This window comes from Gouania willdenowi, chromosome 24, assembly GCF_900634775.1.
Source record: "Gouania willdenowi chromosome 24, fGouWil2.1, whole genome shotgun sequence".
NCBI lineage: Eukaryota > Metazoa > Chordata > Actinopteri > Blenniiformes > Gobiesocidae > Gouania > Gouania willdenowi.
In genome coordinates this window covers 14,497,081-14,514,858 of record NC_041066.1, presented here as the reverse complement: position 1 = coordinate 14,514,858, position 17,778 = coordinate 14,497,081, and the positions used below count along the sequence as shown (strand labels likewise).

The window sequence follows — 17,778 nt, the reverse complement described above, 5'->3', positions numbered from 1 at the left end:
TATACATATATACTACGGCTGGGCAAAAAAGTTGTATGTATATATACATATATATATAATACATTTTTTTTTTCTTTTCCCAATCACACTTTTTCAAGTTCCATCCTTGTGGGTTGTTACCGTAGCACGATGTGAGTTGAAGGTTGAAATATTATACAAATACATGTAAATTGCATTAATAAACTGTGATTATTACAAGTGAGGTGATCAAGAACTGGTTTACAATAAATAATAATTAAAATAAATGAAGGAATAAAGAAGAACAGCTTGGGAGACAGCAGATTAGATGACACAATGTTTCCAAGTCGCCATATGAGTCAAAAAGAAGGCGGAGAGAAAATGTGTACTGAGGAAGATAGAGAAAAGAGACATGCCACACATACACAGAAACCTTTCACATACACTTCCACTTTCCTATTTAATGTTTTCTGTCTGATGCTGTCAGAGCCAAGATCCCCAAGGGCCAAAGAGGGAGTAGCATTCAGGCAGAGAGAGACAGAGAGAGAGAGAGAGAGAGAGAGCTTCTGTTTCAGCGTCGTGACTCAGAGACACAATGTAGAGAGAACATTGGTCCTCTTGCCTTGGAGAATGATGGACGGCTATCTTTAAACAGGAGAAATTAGGTCTGGCTCTCTGGACATGAACATTACACACACTGGTACAGGTTTTCTCCTCATCTCAGCTCATTAGTGAATTATATTAGCAGGGACCAATGACAGGAAGCCATTCTGATAACTAGAATGCAGTATAATTTGTGTAACGACATTGGATACTATAAGTGAGGTCTCAGCACATTGGTGCAAGTTCACAATGTTTTTTTTGTCTGGGAGACTTGACTAAATGCATTCATTAATGCTACTTGAGTAATAAAGCCTTTGTTTACATAACTGTTCCATTATGACGACGCCTTGGCAGAACGTGATCAGTCTAGCATTAGTAGAAACAATAGATTAGTTTAAAAAAGATAGAAAAGCTATAACCTTATGTTATACAACCTATTGCGATAAAAAAAAAAACCCTGCTCTTTGACCATTTGAAACCTCTTCAAATCTTTTGTTCAGAATTATTTCAAGCGTCAACGTCATACACGGCAAAATCAATTTGCTATTGATACTAATTATTTCTATTCTTCTCAGTTTCACTCATTAGTCATCTACAGTACAGAATGCATTAAATGCGGCATGAATGTTCATGTTTGTATATCTCACTCAGCCAACCCACTATAGTTCACATTAACAGGCAGCTAACAATACAACATGGTTTGGCTTGAATTTAGATGATGATTATGCAAATTATTCATTAATAAGGATGTCCCGATACAACTTTTTCACTTCCGATACGATACCGATATTGCAGCCTTGAGTATTGTCGATGCCAATATCGATACGATACGATATCAGCACAAATCATACATACTTTTATTACTTATTTCATAATGTGGAATGTTAGAAAAAGCTTGATTATTTAAAAAAACAGACCCATTTGTTATGAACCAATGGATTACATATAATTAACCTTTTAGAATAAGAATATTCTATGATTGAATGAAATAAATATAAAAATTAAAAAAAAGAAAATACTGAAAAAACAAATAAAAAACCCCCAATATATATTTTGCTGTAAATCAGAGATTTTAGATACAGTCTGAAAAAATCAGATATTCATTTTCTGGCTGATATCGGAACAATACCCGATATTAATATCCGATCGGGACACCCCTATTTATTAGTCAAATGACCTGCCGTGATTAAAAGTGTTATCATTAGACAAAGATAACTTTGTTTGAGAAAACAAGCTGGGGCGGTCTGAGAGGAGCTGAATTCTGTTGAACTAATGACCATTATTTTAACTTAAATATGGGCAAATAATGGCCGGGGGACCACATGCGGCCCACGGTCAAATTTTTTCTGGCCCCCAAAACAAATCCCCCAAAGATTGTAATTTAAGAAGTTGGAAGGATCATTAACCCCAACATAATACACAAAATAACTCGAAAACTACAACAAAATGCAAAAAAAATTCCACACAAGTACACAAAGTAACAACAGAAAACACTCAAACAGATTCCATCAACAACAACAACACGACTTTTACAACACAAAACCAACCATCCAGCCATCCATTTTCAGACATGCTTGTTTCTGTTTTTTTTTTTCAGGGTCGCAGGGACAAAAACAACTGATCAAACTTTATTTATTTTGCATCTTTCAAACAAATTAAATTGTAAAATGACAAAAAAAAAAGCACAAAAGCAACCACTTAAACAGACAAAATGACTACAAAAACACACAAAACATAAAATAACGCTACAGACACAAAATAACAACAAAAATACGGTAAACGACTCCAAAAATTTACAAAGCAAAAGTAAAAATGCAGAAACTGACAGAAAAGTACAACAAGAACACAAAAAATGACTTGAAACTCACAAAACAACTAAACCACATAAAAACAAAGACAAAACTGTTTATCTTAACCGTATTAAATGCTCAGACTGGTTATTATTATTATTCTAAATGCTGACATGTTGATAGTGTGGCCCTCGGATAAGACAGTCACATTTCTGTGGCACCTACTGTAATAGAAGTTGCCAATGCCTGCTATAGCCCAATGATCTGATTTCAGCTGTAATTTAATGCAAAACTGGATTTGGATTAAAAAAAAATAAATATGACGCACCAATTGCTATCCTCAGTTGTTTACGACATTTTGACAGTTTCCCCCTGGAATGCTGTTGGACGGCATAGACCTAGCACTCCTAAAAATAAACAAATACTTTGGGGTCTGGTGCAACTTAAATGTTACAACAATAAAAGTCTCAAAGTGATTTAGAATTTTTACTTATACAAAAAAAATAAAGTGACACAATGTACGTTCTAATTTTAGTAATGTATTTACACCATAAGAATCCATAAGAGACACATAATAGGCTTGGTCTGTATCCAAATTTTGAAATCGTTAAGCCGCCTCCCTATTTTATCAAGGTATACGGGATTACTGTGAATAATTAATAAATTATAATAATAATAATTAATAATTAATAAAAGATGACGTAAGGCTCAGGGTGCGTTCACACGAATGTGACTGTGCGTCTGTCTGTCTACGGGGCCGAGTGACAGCGGAGAGGACTGATGATCACTTCTGTTCCTTCAGCACTGATCATTAACGTTCACGGTTTAAATGATCAACTTACAGAGTTACAAAAAGGATGAGTTCACTCAGAATGTTGGCTTATTCAAGGAGTTAAAGCTGCAGTTCGTAGAATCCTCTCTCCGCTCCGTATCTAAACAAAAACCGAAACTGAACCTCCCTTACCGGTATATTTTCTTAACACTCAGTGACTTTTTCTCAATATAGACTAGTGACAAATGTATGGACTTTATCTTGCTTTATTGGATATTTTTCTGGTGTTTTAGAGACTCTGACATGAATGTATAAGTATCACTGTAGTTGTACTCTCCCGAACAGCTGCTGCTGCCGTCAGCTCCTCCCCGCCACAAGCACACACAAAGGGGGCTGTGGTCCCTGCTGACTGCCGCTCTGAGCTGACTGACAACCATCAATCCACTTCCAGACTATAGAATTAATTCACCTTGAATAAGCTTATCTTGGTTTACACGCATCTGTTCTCACTCTCTGACACCTGTGTGTGTGTGTGTGTGTGTGTGTGTGTGTGTGTGTGCGTGTGCGTGTGTGTGTGTGGGGGGTGTGTGTGTGGTAGGGATGTAACGATTAATCGTAAGGCAGTTAAAAATCGATTCATAGGTACAACGGTTCACATCGATGCTCTGAAAATTGAATCGCAGTACTTTTTTTAAACCAGCAGAGGGCGCTATATATTTATCCTTCCAGAAGCGGACGTGACGGGCGGAATCTGCTACTATTTTCTTTCTGGCTGCCATTTACTGTTAAACATGCTCATAAATGATTCTTTACTCCTTTAGCACCAAAAGAATATCTGTAATATTACTTGAATATCTGTAAAAGTCAGGTTTTTCTATTAACTCTGTCTGCTAGCATAGCTTCTCTTCTTCACTGGTGGAATAACTGCATGCCAACCGACCACTGGGTTACCAGCGCCCTCTGCTGGTCTAAAGAAATATCTGACGTAAATACAGTAAAATGACTGTTTTTTGTTTTTTTTAAAGTCCAATTGTTAAGGCACAAAATACATTTTCAGTTGCACTTTTAAAAAGAAAAAGAACTATTACGCAGTTTTGAATTGTTTATTATAGAACCAGAATTTAAATTAATAGGCTTCTTCATTTGTATTATTCCTTTATTTATTTCATTCAAGATTTATTTTTAGTTAAATTGCATCATTTTGAATAGTTTATCAAGGGATTCTTTTGACAATGAAAAATAAAAGGAACATAGTATAGTATTTTCCCCAAAAAAATGAAGGAATATTTTTCAGTCATTTGTCATCATTCCCATTTTGTAAAATAAATCGTGAGAAAATCGTATCGTGAACCCAGTATCGTGAATCGAATCGTATCGGGAGTTGAGTGAATCTTTACATCCCTAGTGTGTGGGGGTGGACCCTGCGCAGTCACAGGGAAGTGCATTGTATTTTTTTAATGATGGTATTGAAACTGATACTGTTGCTATTTCTATGACCCTGAGGTATACAGTATTACTGTAATAGCGCCCAAGCCTATTTCATAACTTATGATAATGAGACTTCAAAGGATGAATCTAATGTGACAGCAAATAACTGCGTTAATGCAGCACTGGTGAAATATATTAATCAAAAGTTTATTTTCCCAAACTCGCCTGTTTTCCAGAGTTTTAGCCTCTGAAAAGTCACTTTCAAAGCAACTCCACACAAACAGGCTGATTTGCATCCTACTTATGCATATTCTTGAGTGAGCATGTCTATAGACGGGACACTGACTTTCTCCTCCTCGCACGGTGATGTACGGCAAGAGGACGGCCCACCCTCCTCCCACCCACTCCGTAGCCGAGCTCATGCTGCTTTATAAACACAAGACAGAGCGTGGGGGCGGGGCGTTCACCGGTACATACATAGACTGTAGAAAATACGTACATAGCACTGCGCGAAGGACGCTGAAATGCTCACCTTCGTGGGTGTGTCTGTTTACAGGTCAATCACGGCAGAGAGCTTCCTGGAGGCACGACTTCTCCATCTCAGTGCCACGTCAAATTCGTCATCAAAGTGGGAACGCGTCATCAAATTGGAGCGAGGTGTTTGTGCTCACCCTGCAGTAAGAAAGGAGCAAATCACCCTCTAACTAACGATTGAGGGAATCAATGAAAAAAATACTTTGGACATGTGTATGAAGCCCAAATAGCACTTTATGATGTTTAAAGCACAGAAAACTTGATTTAGCGTAACATGGGCCCTTTAAAATTTCTGGTGCTTTGTTGTAGTTAACCGTCTGATTGTGGGACCTGTGCTTTTCTTGCACTTCACCATTAAGGGTGAATGCAAAACTGGTTTCCCTCGCCTTCAATAGACAACAACAGGAAACTGACAAAGTGAAATACCTCATACTATGGATGCAACAAATAGACTAATTGGAAATTATTTTAGTTGTCTGATAATGTGTTACTGTGACCTGAATAGTAGCATTAGCATAGTCACACATTTTGTTAAGATTATTGACCTTGGTGTGGTTCTTTTATCACTTTAGGACAACAAATCTAATTGTGAGTTTTTTAAATCTAGCACATGCCTCATAGGTCGACGACATATTTACACACAAGTAGACATAACTTACAAAAACTACACACACACACATTCTTGCGTTACCAAACATCCACTATCCACTCTGAATGATGGTAGAGCTCCACTTATGGGGGGAAAAGCCAGAGAGCATTTGTCAAAAGATTTAGACTAGTACTCTTATACTGTCCTTTGAGTTTGACTGTTCTCTAAACTCAAACCTCTCTTTGACGATTTGCTATGACAACTACCTCAAGGATTTATCGGCCTAGGCCAGATATTTGTTTAAAAAGACACGTGAGCAGTGGCTATTGAAAGAGTGTCTTGACAAGTATCTAGTAATGGATGGAAATCCATGCAAACATCCAATCAAAAGTCCAAGAAATGGCTAAGAAATGCCAAATATAAAGTGAAACTGCTCTGTCTTACATGTACAACACTGTTAATTTACACTGTAAATGTCATTCCTATACAAGCATCACATCAAGAAAGTAAATATCAGCTGAGACAGTTCCACTACTCTGCACTCTGACTTATCAAGTGTTACATGTTGCATAATTCTTTGACCTTGTTGCTCTGTAAAAGTGTGCGCTGATTAACAATACTTCACATACAAAAACACTCACATAACCAAACATACCCCATCCATTTTACCACGTCACAACACTTAAGTTACTACAATAATATACTTGTTCTTTGTCTTGAAAAAGATAAACTGCGCAGAACAAGGAAGGCACATTCCTGCTGTGAATGAAGTCATCTGATCTGCTTGGCGAGTCATGAGTTGGAGCCATGTTTGAGTCCACTACCTAATAGTAGCTCTAAACTAAACCTATCCTAATATATTCTAGTGAGTTTGGAGCATACTCCCTTTTCTGTTGCGTTCTCTCAGCAAGTGGTTCTCAACCTTGGGGTCAGGACCCCGTTTGGGTTCGCGAGACACTGGGCAGGAATTGCCAGATGTCGTCAAGAAACTAAGAATATTTTTGAACAATTTCAGCCCATTTTTGCTTATTTTTATCCTTTTTTTGCAACTACACTAAACTTGCCATATTTTAACCTATTTTCTTCCCATATTTTTGCTCCTTTAATGCATTTTTGCTGCATTACTCCCATTTCTGCCACTTCTCTATCAAATTTTTTTAATGCTTTTTATGCACATTTTTTTCACTTTCAAGACATTTTTGGCACTTATAAACCCTTTCCAACACTTTTCCCACCTAATGTTGCATATGTTGAACCATTATTGTCACTTTTAACCTCTTTTCAAACCAATTTAATCACATTCACAATTTGTCATGCCCATTATTTACCAGGTTAAACAAATTGTTCCTACTAATTGTTCTAATATTGACACTTTGAACCCTTTTTACTCCTTTTTCTGTCTGTTTTCGGTCATTCTAATTTGCAACTTTTAACCAATTTCTGTGGTTTATAAAATCCCATTTCACCACTTTTTACACAATTTTTGGTCACTTTTAACCCATTTTATTTCTGATTAAAACAGGACGATAATATATACTAATGTGCAAATAATAATAAACCTCCAAGATAACAGTGGATATTTTTCAGATAAATACATAAATGTGGTATTTGCAGATTCATATAACAATGGCCTTTATGGATGGGCAACAAAAGTTCTCCCCTTTATTCCACTTATAGATGGCCCTGTCTCCTCATGACTGTTCTTCAATGTTCATATCTGTGTTCAACCACCTTCAAGTACAGTGGGTGGACCCGGTCTCTGGAACCTTTATTTTGGCGGTCGCGGGCTGAAAAGGTTGAGAACCACTGCCAAGGTAATTTGAGTATAGTGAGCCCTAATTAACAAGGAGTCATCTTACCTGAGATTTGTTTTTGTTTTTCCCAATTCTTCCAAAATATTACACCATTTGTCATTTTCCAAATGATTTTAGGTTTTTTTTTTCTTTTTCAAAAAGGGGCAAAATGTGTATCACAGCCGATCAATCCCTGCTTTTCAATATCCTCCTTCAAATATTGACACTGCAATAAACATCCTAATTTTGCTGAGTACAATGATCCTCATCAGGACGTTGTAAAGCCTCAATCTTCCTATTATCGGCCTGACTGGGTAATAATAGCTATCCAGGAGAGGATGGAACACAATCAAGTTTTGCATTCTGGAACGAAGGTCGACAGTTTAATTGGAAGTGCAAATTGCGTTCACGTGTATCCCCATAGTGAATTGAGCCAAGGGTAGAGTGAATGTGCACGCTGCGAAGTGTGTGCGCGTTGTTTGAAAAAAAAAAAAAAAAAAAGGAGGGTTACCACGGATGTATTTTTAGAGCACTCGTGTAGCCAAGCTACAATCATCATAGCTGAAGATCTGTTTTCGCTCTTCAAAGCTTCTTTCACACAGACCAGGATACTCCTGCCGGCTGCTACTGAATCAGCTATAGCTATTGCTGCCAATTTTTTTTTCTTTTTTTTTTTGCTAAGAAGGAAAAAAGTAAATATTGACTTGATGACAGCGGCTCCCATCTGTTGGTGTTAGAGTGAGTGTCTCCCTCTTGTTCTGCTACTTTATACATTTGCTGTGTCTGCCTCCTGTGCTGTCGCTGGCTCAGAGTCTGCTGAGAATACCTTCGATCAGGACATTCCCTCCAGCCACATTTACCCTTCTAGTGAAAACACACCTTTGTTTTTTTTATTATCATTGATGTCTTCATAGAGCAAGCAAACCGTGATCAGATGGTAATCTGCAAAATCTTTATCAGTATGAAGGTCGATACACAACTTAGCTTAGACTGAAGGACAGACACTTTATGGTTTATTCATGCAAAGATCCAAAAGGATGCTACGGTGAATATTGTCTATTGTTGTGAATGCACTGGGCATTCATAAAGCGATAATGAATAATAATTATGAGGAAAGTTCAGTATTTCCTTTGAATATTTTCTAACCCAAGTTTACACGATTTCATAGAGCAGACATGGGCATCCGGTGGCCCAATTTCATGCGGCTCTCATATATATATATATATATACAAAATGACAGAAAAATACACAAAATAAAAGTAAGAATACATTAAAAAAATACATTGAATTACAACATTGCATGAAAATACAGTAATAGACAAAAAAACGACTTCAAAAATGAAAAAAATGACAACAGTATAACACAAAATTACTCCAAATAAAACAAAACAACAAGAAAAAAAAACAAAATTACAGAAAATTAGAACAAAAGTTCACAAAAAGACTAGGAAAATGACTCTTCAAACCCACAGTACTAACAAACAAGCAAAACCACATCAGAAATACACAAAAATTACTCCAAAAAACATAAAATGACAACACAATTAGGGATGTCCCGATACAACTTTTCACTTCCGATACGATGCCAACATTGTCGCTTTGGGTATTGGTCGATACCGATATCAATCCGCTATCAGCACGAATCATACATACTTTTATTACCTTTTTTGTAGTGTGGAATGTTGGAAAAGGCTTGATGTTACTCAAACAGAGAACAATAGCCAACAATTCAAGTTCACTTCAGTTCTTTTTTACTGTCAGTATATGGTGGGAACAACTGAGGGCAGGGTCAATTATATCGGCGATTTTAGATGCGTTCCGATAAAATCCGATTTTCGTTTTCTGGCTGATATCGGACCGATATCCGATATCAATAACGGATTGGGATACCCCTAAACAGAATTACACAATATGAGTCCAAAAAACATAGAATTCACAGAAAAATTACACACAAAAAAACAACAGAAATGTACAAAATGTACATTGTATGTATGTATGTATGCATGTATATATATATATATATATATATATATATATATATATATATACACAAAATGACAAAAATATACATTAAAAAAATACACTGAATTATAACATGGCAGGAAAATACAGTGAAAGACAAGAAAAACGACTTCAAAAATGAACAAAACGACAGCAGTAATACACAAAAATACTCCAAATAAAACGACAAGAAAAAAAACGACTCCGCAAACCCACAAAATGACAACATAAATATGCAACAAAATGCAATCATTACAAACCGGTCCACAACAAACATACAGAGAATAACAGAAAAACACAAAACTACAACTATAAAAACTATTTTCTCTTGTTAACGCTCTGATTGGTCGCTATTCTAAATGTTGACATGAATGTTGATAATGTGGCCCTTCCATCAAACAAACACATTTTTGTTGAAGTTGCCCACCTCTGTTGTAGTGTGTTTTCCCCCCCACAAATGACTGGACTAAAAATGCATCAGTTTCATGAATAAATAAAAAACACAGTTAGAAAAAAGAAAAAGCAAGACTAAGTTAAAGGCATTCAAGAAGCTATTATTACATTTTAAATGTTGTCCCTCAGCCTTAATTATATCATTTTGTCATCTTTACATAAACATCCAGTCGTGTTTAATAATGATAAACATTTTCTTTTACACATAAAGCAACACTAATTTCCCATAAGGTCTTTACACATTCCTATTATACACCATGGGTTTTTATAATAGGAAACAGTCACATTATGACAGTTTGATAAATGGCATCAGCTAAAGCACTTTTTATAAATGTAGTCCGTACCCTTTAGTGTATTTTTTACTTGTTGCCATTCTACCTCACCTTTGTTAATTTCAATAAATGTTCCTTTTTTAAAAATTGAGATTCGTACCATTTGTAATAATCATTGTGCAATTTTTATGACGTAAGTTGAGGGAGCAAAAGTAGCATCGGCTCCAAATATCGGCTCAAGAAAATCGTCAGTCTGTATCGATCATCGGCAAAGGCTGATGGAAATAAAATTGGTATCGGCCCAAAAAAATCCATATCGGTCGATCCCTAATTCATATGTTTTTCAAAGACAGACATTATTGAGTTAGGCTTTAAAAAACAACACAAGACTTTAGATTTCACGATTTCTATTTTTCTTTGACCTTCTTTATATCTTGCTACATTTTAAACTGGATGTTTTAATTAGATTAAGCCTTTCACAGTAGAGTTGGATTTTTTATTTTTGTTGCTAAATACCCTTGATTAAATTGTGTAATGATAAATTCATAGTTTTTAATGAAAAAAACATATGAATAATAAAAACGCATGGGCAATACCAAAAAGTAGGAAAACCCTTTACTGTTTATATAATTTAAAATACTGTATTTTCCAATTCATAATCCTGCTGTGTTTACATTAGAATGTCAAGTTATTAAATATATATTATTTTTAGATAGTGTAAACATAATCTTTCCATCGGGAAAACGAAGGCCCCAAACATATGGAAATTAATCAGGCATAGTCAACAGACAGCCTTTCACACTACACATTACATTATTGATGCAGATTACATTATCAATTCAGGGCATATTATGGAGAGCAATCATATCTCGGCTCCATCACTGTGTTAAGCTTGGCACAATGAGTGATGTCTGGCACTGGACTAACAAACAGTGAACATGGATGTTGTCTATGTAAAAGTACAGTAAGAAAAGCAGGCTATCGTTTTCATGCTCCAATAAAAGGACAAATCTTTAAAAGAGAGAAGAGTCAACATTTCCAAATGAGGTCTCAAGTAAGGCAAGGCAAGGCAAATTTATTTGTATAGTGCATTTCATACTCAAGGCAACTCAATGTGCTTTACATGATAAAACATTCAATTGTTTAAAATCAGTAAGAACATTTAAAATCATCAGTAAAATCAATTAAAATCATCAGTAAAATCATCATGACATCAACAACATGACTAAAAATCTCTCTCTCAATCATACGCAGTAGAGAAAAAAAGTGCCTTTAACTTTGATTTAAAAATGTTCACATTGGATGCTGACTTCAGCTCTGCTGGCAGTTTGTTCCACTTCTTTGCAGCATAACAACTAAAAGCAGCATCACCATGTTTACTGTGAGCTCTGGGCTCCACTATCTGACCTGTGTCCATAGATCTGAGAGACCTGCTGGGTTCATACCTGACAAACATGTCACTTATGTATTCTGGACCAAACCCATTCACAGATTTATACACCAGCAGCAGAACTTTAAAGTCTATTCTGAGGCTGACTGGGAGCCAGTGTAAAGACTTTAAAACTGGAGTAATGTGTTCTGACCTCTTTGTTCTGGTTAAGACCCGAGCTGCAGCGTTCTGAACCAGCTGTAGCTGTTTGATGCTCTTTTGGGGGATTCCTGTCAGAAGACCATTACAATTGTCCAGTCTGCTGGATATAAAAGCATGGACCAGTTTTTTTTTTATCTTTCTGAGCCATTAAACCTTTCACTCTGAAGATGTTCTTTAGGTGGTAGAAGCTGTTTTTGTGATAGATTTGATCTGACTGCTGAATGTAAGATCTGAGTCAATCAGAACACCAAGGTTTTTGACTTGGTCTTTAGCTTTTAAAGATCGAGACCCAAGATAATTGCTGACAGCAGTCCTCTTTTCCTTGTTACCAAAGACAATCACCTCCATCTTGTCATGGTTTAGTTGAAGGAAGTTTTCACTCATCCAGCAGTTTACTTTTTCTAAGTGGAAAATATGAGCCAAGTAGAATATTCGGTATCACTCCTACAGTCAACTCAAGACATTTTACGATTTCTTATTGCCATTTGAAATTAAATTTAAGACCAACTTCACAGTAAACAAATTTGAAGGGGGGGTGCCACATCAATTACATAGGGTTAGTAGATGTGTCCCCATCCGATATTGATATCGGTCCGATATCAGCCAGAAAACGAATATCTACCGACTGCATCTAAAATCACCGATATAAGCTCTCCGATAAAATGTTCCGCTCCAGCTCTTCCATCCATAAATGACTGTGGTTCACACACCAACAAAGTAAAATACTGTTGCTGACTATTGTTCTCTTGTTTGAGTAACATCACATGATCAAACCTTTTCTCACATTCCACACTACAATATAAGTAATAAAAGTATGTATGATTCGTGCTGATATCATATCAGATCAATATTGGTATCGGCCAATACGCAAGGCTGCAATATCGGTATCATATCGGAAGCAAAAAAGTTGCATCGGGACATCCCTAAGGGTTAGGGTAGTTTTTTTTTCAGTGACAAAGTAAACAACCAAAAAATACACAAAATGACAGTAACATACACAAAAAAAAAACAAAGTAAAATAATCAAAATCACTCCAAAAACACACAAGATGACTACAAAAATAACCAGAAATCTATAAAACAAAACAAAAATTTTTTTTTAAATTAAAACCATTAAGAAAAATCTTTGTCGAACAGGTAATTTTGGTTAAATTTTCATTTCTCCATGTTGTTGAAAGATGCTACAGGAGTTCCGCTGTTGTGATTGCATAATGTTACGATAAATTACACCTTTTTATTTTATTTTTTTTTAAACATATGTTACCATTTATGTTGAAAGGTGAGAATAATTACAATCATAAAATCACATTATATAGGTAGACGCCTCATGACGTGTTTAGAACGCATAGACATTTTACATATCAATCCGATAGACATACTTATCGTGTTAAAATGTACAACTTTTGAAACGTTGATTCAAGACATTTTATTAATAATTCAAGGCCTTATTTTCAGATTAATGAATTTTAGTGCCTTTTTAAGGATCTGCGGGAACCCCGTGGAAACATATTGGTTAAAATATTGAAACCCAAAGATTACATAACATGTCAGGTATAGGCTGACAGGCAGTGAAAAAAACTGCATGCACCCTGTAAATATTAAACACCTTTTAATCAACTAAATGATTCAGGCCAGGCGCTACCGATTCGTATGTTAGACTTAAAGCGACAGGACAAAGGTTGGTCTAGCAATGCTAAAAGTCATTTGTGTAGCAATATAAAAAAAACACTCACCAGTTCTGCATCAATAATGTTCAGTGGGAGAAGCTCATGGTTCTGCCTGCAGAGACAAAAAATGAGAACGTCAGGAGGAGGGAGAATTTCCTGAGCCGCAAACCCCTGAAAATGGACTTATTTGGCTGAGAGCTGAACCGGTGCTTTAGGGTTCAAAGGTGCAAAAGATGAGAGATAAGCACATACATCAATTTAATACACCCCTGCTAAGAAAAACACAAAGTCGGAGTCTGTGTGCTTCGCTTTCCATGCAGATAAAATTGATATATTTGCTATTACGACACTGCAGTTAGTGCAACATAGTTTTTGTTTTATTGGTAAATTGATCTCTTAATCTCTCACATCCTGTACAACATCTGTTTGCAATCCATCTAATGGAGTAAATCAAGCCTTTATAATATCATCTGTAATAAAAGTTGATAGGTTGATTTAAACGAATAGAGGAATGAGTGAAGACAGATTCCTACAGCAGCACCAGGAGGATCTCCTTTAAACAGATAGTAGCAGCAAAGTCAATGAGAAAGAACAGTGCACTAGTAGGGACGGATTACAAGTTTTAAAAGCCTTTTAAAGAGTTATTGCCATCAGGGCAAAACAGCTGTGGCTACAGAAATGCTCAGCATATAAATAAAAATATGAATTTGTATTTTACGTGTTTATTAAGGAGTCCCATTGGCTGGTAGCATAACCAGCTCGTCTTCCTAAGTTCCACAGACACAACAATAAAATACAAAGAACAGACAATCACATCAACTACCATCATTGAAACTACAAATACAATTAATAATATACCCGATAATACATTTTAAGACACACATTTAATAATTCATATGGATAATATTAAAAAATAATAATTCTATGAAAACAAAACAGAACCACTCAACATACAGCCATTCTAAAATCAGATTTAAATGCCTTTTTAAATTCTGACGCAGATAGTAAGGCAGACCATTCCAAACAGTTGTTGCTCTGTAGATAAAAGATCAAGATAAGGTGCTTGTTTTTGGGGGTGAGGCACTTTCAGCTGACCAATGCTAGACCCTCTAGTGCAGGGGTGTCAAACTCACTTTAGTTCAGGGGCCAAAATACGGAGCAATTGCAACATTTTTGTGCCCTAGTTTGCACTTCTACGCATACATAAAATAATAAATATGTAGGAAACCAACAATATCCAACAGCTCCAACAGGATCTTCACTTTAAATTTCCTAGATTTTGTGACCAATTTCTATTTAACTAAGGATAGAATATAAAATATTGTATAATAATTTAAGGAAAATTTAAGGATTTTGTAAGAATTTTGATTTTTTTTTTTTTCACAGTTTAACATTAAAAACTACTGCAATCATGCGGTATAAGCACCGGAAAAACTGTTGGGCACCTGCAATTATTGTTGAGTATCATTTACACAGATATTGATGTTTTCTGTCATTTTTACTTTCTCCTGTGGGCTGAATTGGATGCTCCAACGGGTCGGACCATAGTCATGTACAGTGTTTAGAAATTTGTTTGATTAGGAAGTCCGGCGCTTTACCAAATTTCTGCCTATATCTATTAGGTATAAATATATATACACACACAATGGTTTTTTTTTTTTGTTGCCTTTTTTTTTTTTTTAAAAGAAAGTTGTAAGGAGACACAGCGTAAATTAATTACAGTATTACAACAGCAACAAAAAAAAAAAAAAAAAAATAACTAGAGGAAACAAGTAACTAACGAATTTCTAGCCATTAATAGGTCTTGATAAAAATGGAAAAATTGTAACGCCCTTACCAGCAGCAGCAAGCAGCCCATCAATTTACAACCCAATGCCACCTAAAGCTTACACACGTCTGTAAACGGCATGAAAGCACTAGTGTGGTGGTGAAGACATAACACTTTCAAGGTCACCTGATCCAAAATCGACACTGAGAGAGCGAGAGCGTGAAGAAAAACACTGTCTGTCACACCCTATCGACTGCTTCTTCTTCTTCTTCTTAGTCCGCTCATCAAAATACTGGGCAATTTACGTTTAAAGCCACAGGTGCAAAGATTGTTATAATGTGAGAGTAAATGTTTGCTTCAGTAACCACAGTGAAACATCTATGCTGCAAAGTCAATAAAGCCGGGGAGGACAGACATGAGCTTTTTTCCCCTTTATGTGATGGTAGCAACAGGCTTCTGTGTGAAAAATCAAGTTTGGCTGCACAAATACATGTTTTCTTCGTGGTTTTTTTTCTTCCCCACATGCAGGTGGAACAGGTGGTAATAATCCATGCAGTGAGTTTATTAAGGAGGCAATGTCAACATTAATTCCACCCTCATTATTTTAGGAACTGACAACTCAGGTGAAATATAACATCAGGGGCTATTTGCTCTGCAAATAACCTCAGAAGGTAATCCGTTGGTTGTTCCTGAACAAATATCCGTGTCCCTTCAGGGTGTGCATGTGATGAAACAGGTTTTTAGGGACAGAAAGCTTACAGGCAAACTAAGTAGTGCTGTTAGTGTTATTAGGCATGGGAAATCCAATATTTAATTTGTATGCAGGTGGATGGTGTAAATATAGACCTCAAATATTAATTACTTTCTGAAAACTCTGGTTTAAACACATTAAAAGACACTGAATGATTGTTTTCTCTGTTGTTGCTGGAGCATCTCTGACATGACACCTTGCAGACAGCACAGCATCAACCTCTGCACCACATTTCAAACTGATGCTCAGATCACGTTGTGAGGTTACATGGCTGCAGACATGCTGCATTAGACAGTGTGTGTGTGTGTGTGTGTGTGTGTGTGTGTGTGTGTGTGTGTGTGTGTGTGTGTGTGTGTAGTGTGGTTTACAGGGGATCTGGTGACTTTTAACTCAGGCAGAGCAGTGCGGTGCAGAGCGGTGCGGGTGCAGTGTCCCGCTACAGCTAGCTCCTCCGGCTAACCTCCCGGCCCGTGGAAACAGGAACAAACGCAGCTCAGCATCCGATATAAGAGCTACAAACGGACGTAGGGCTGCCGTACTTTATCACACACATGCTAACTGTGGTATAAAAAGGCTAAAATGGGTGTTTAAATGCGCCTGGTGGTTAGCGAGCTAGCGAGTGCTAATGCCTCCAGCTGTGAGCGCGGGCGCGTGTGTGTCACATGCAGGATGATGCGAGACTCGCAGAGTGATGGAGTTTGAAGGAGAAGCTGAATAACTGAAGCAGTTGACACGCACACACACACACATAAGCTTAGATGTCTTACGTGATTTTCCCTGCGTTGTTGTTGTTGTTGATGGAGACGGTTTTAATCCGACGACAGACAGAGAGAGGATGCTGTGCTGTGTGGTTGTCTCTGTGCTGGTGTCCCGTCTCCCTCCGTCTCCTGCCGGGGAGTCCTCCCTGTGCTGCGGTGGATGCCCCTCGCCCTCCAGCGGAGAATGAGCGGCCCTGGTGCTGGTGCGCTTTGATCAGGAGCTACTCTCTCTACTCTTCTCTTCTCTCTCTCACCGCCACACCGCCTCGCGTGGACGCGCAAACGTACGTGCGTGCGCATGGGGCGTGCGTGTCTCAGAGTGAATGAGTGGAGTTGATGGAGTGAGTCATAAACGCAGAGCCTCGTCCAGCCCCTCCCCCTGTTTATCTGACTACTGTAGCCGTAGCCGCCATGCGTTCATAGACTTTTACACATGAGAGAAATCACAGTACAGCGCATATCAGGACACTAGCTACAAGTAAAGACCCCCCCCCCCCATGCTTTTCTTTTTGTTGTGTATGTCTGCTCAGTAGATTTAAGACAATTATCCATGCATTTCTAATGTTACTTTTGGCCCCTTTAATATTTTCCTGTTCAAGTGACATCACAGAGTTGCATAACAAAAAAAATGGTAACACTTTACTTGAAGTTTTATACATAAAGGCTGACATTATTCTGTCATTATTATTATAACATGACTTGACACCTGTCGTTAGCATGAATAAGGTGTCATGAAGCTGAAGGTTGTCAAAAAGTGTCGTTCGTTACCCTAACCCCGAACCCTACCTAACCCCACTAGATCTCGCCACCCAACCCAAAAAATGCCAACATAGCTCTAAAGGTGTCATAATTTAGCGAGTGTTTATGTCTGCTCAGGAGATTTAAGACAATTATCCTTGTATTTCTAATGTTTATTTTGGCCCTTTAATATTTTCCTGTTCAAGTGACATCACAGAGTTGCATAACAAAAAAATTGGTGACACTTTACTTGAAGTTTTGTACATAAAGGCTGACATTCTGTCATTATTATAACATGACACCTGTCTTTAGC

General features: G+C 37.1%; 1 protein-coding gene across 1 annotated transcript in view; it reads right to left on the bottom strand.

Annotated features, from left to right (window-relative positions):
- The window catches only part of plcb4b (phospholipase C, beta 4b), a 70,454-nt gene extending 54,869 nt beyond the window's left edge, over positions 1-15,585 (bottom strand). The window contains 2 exon segments of the mRNA XM_028439570.1: positions 13,517-13,562; positions 15,405-15,585. The gene's annotated coding sequence lies outside the window, so the exon portion shown is untranslated.
- Between the last annotated feature and the right edge of the window lie 2,193 nt (positions 15,586-17,778).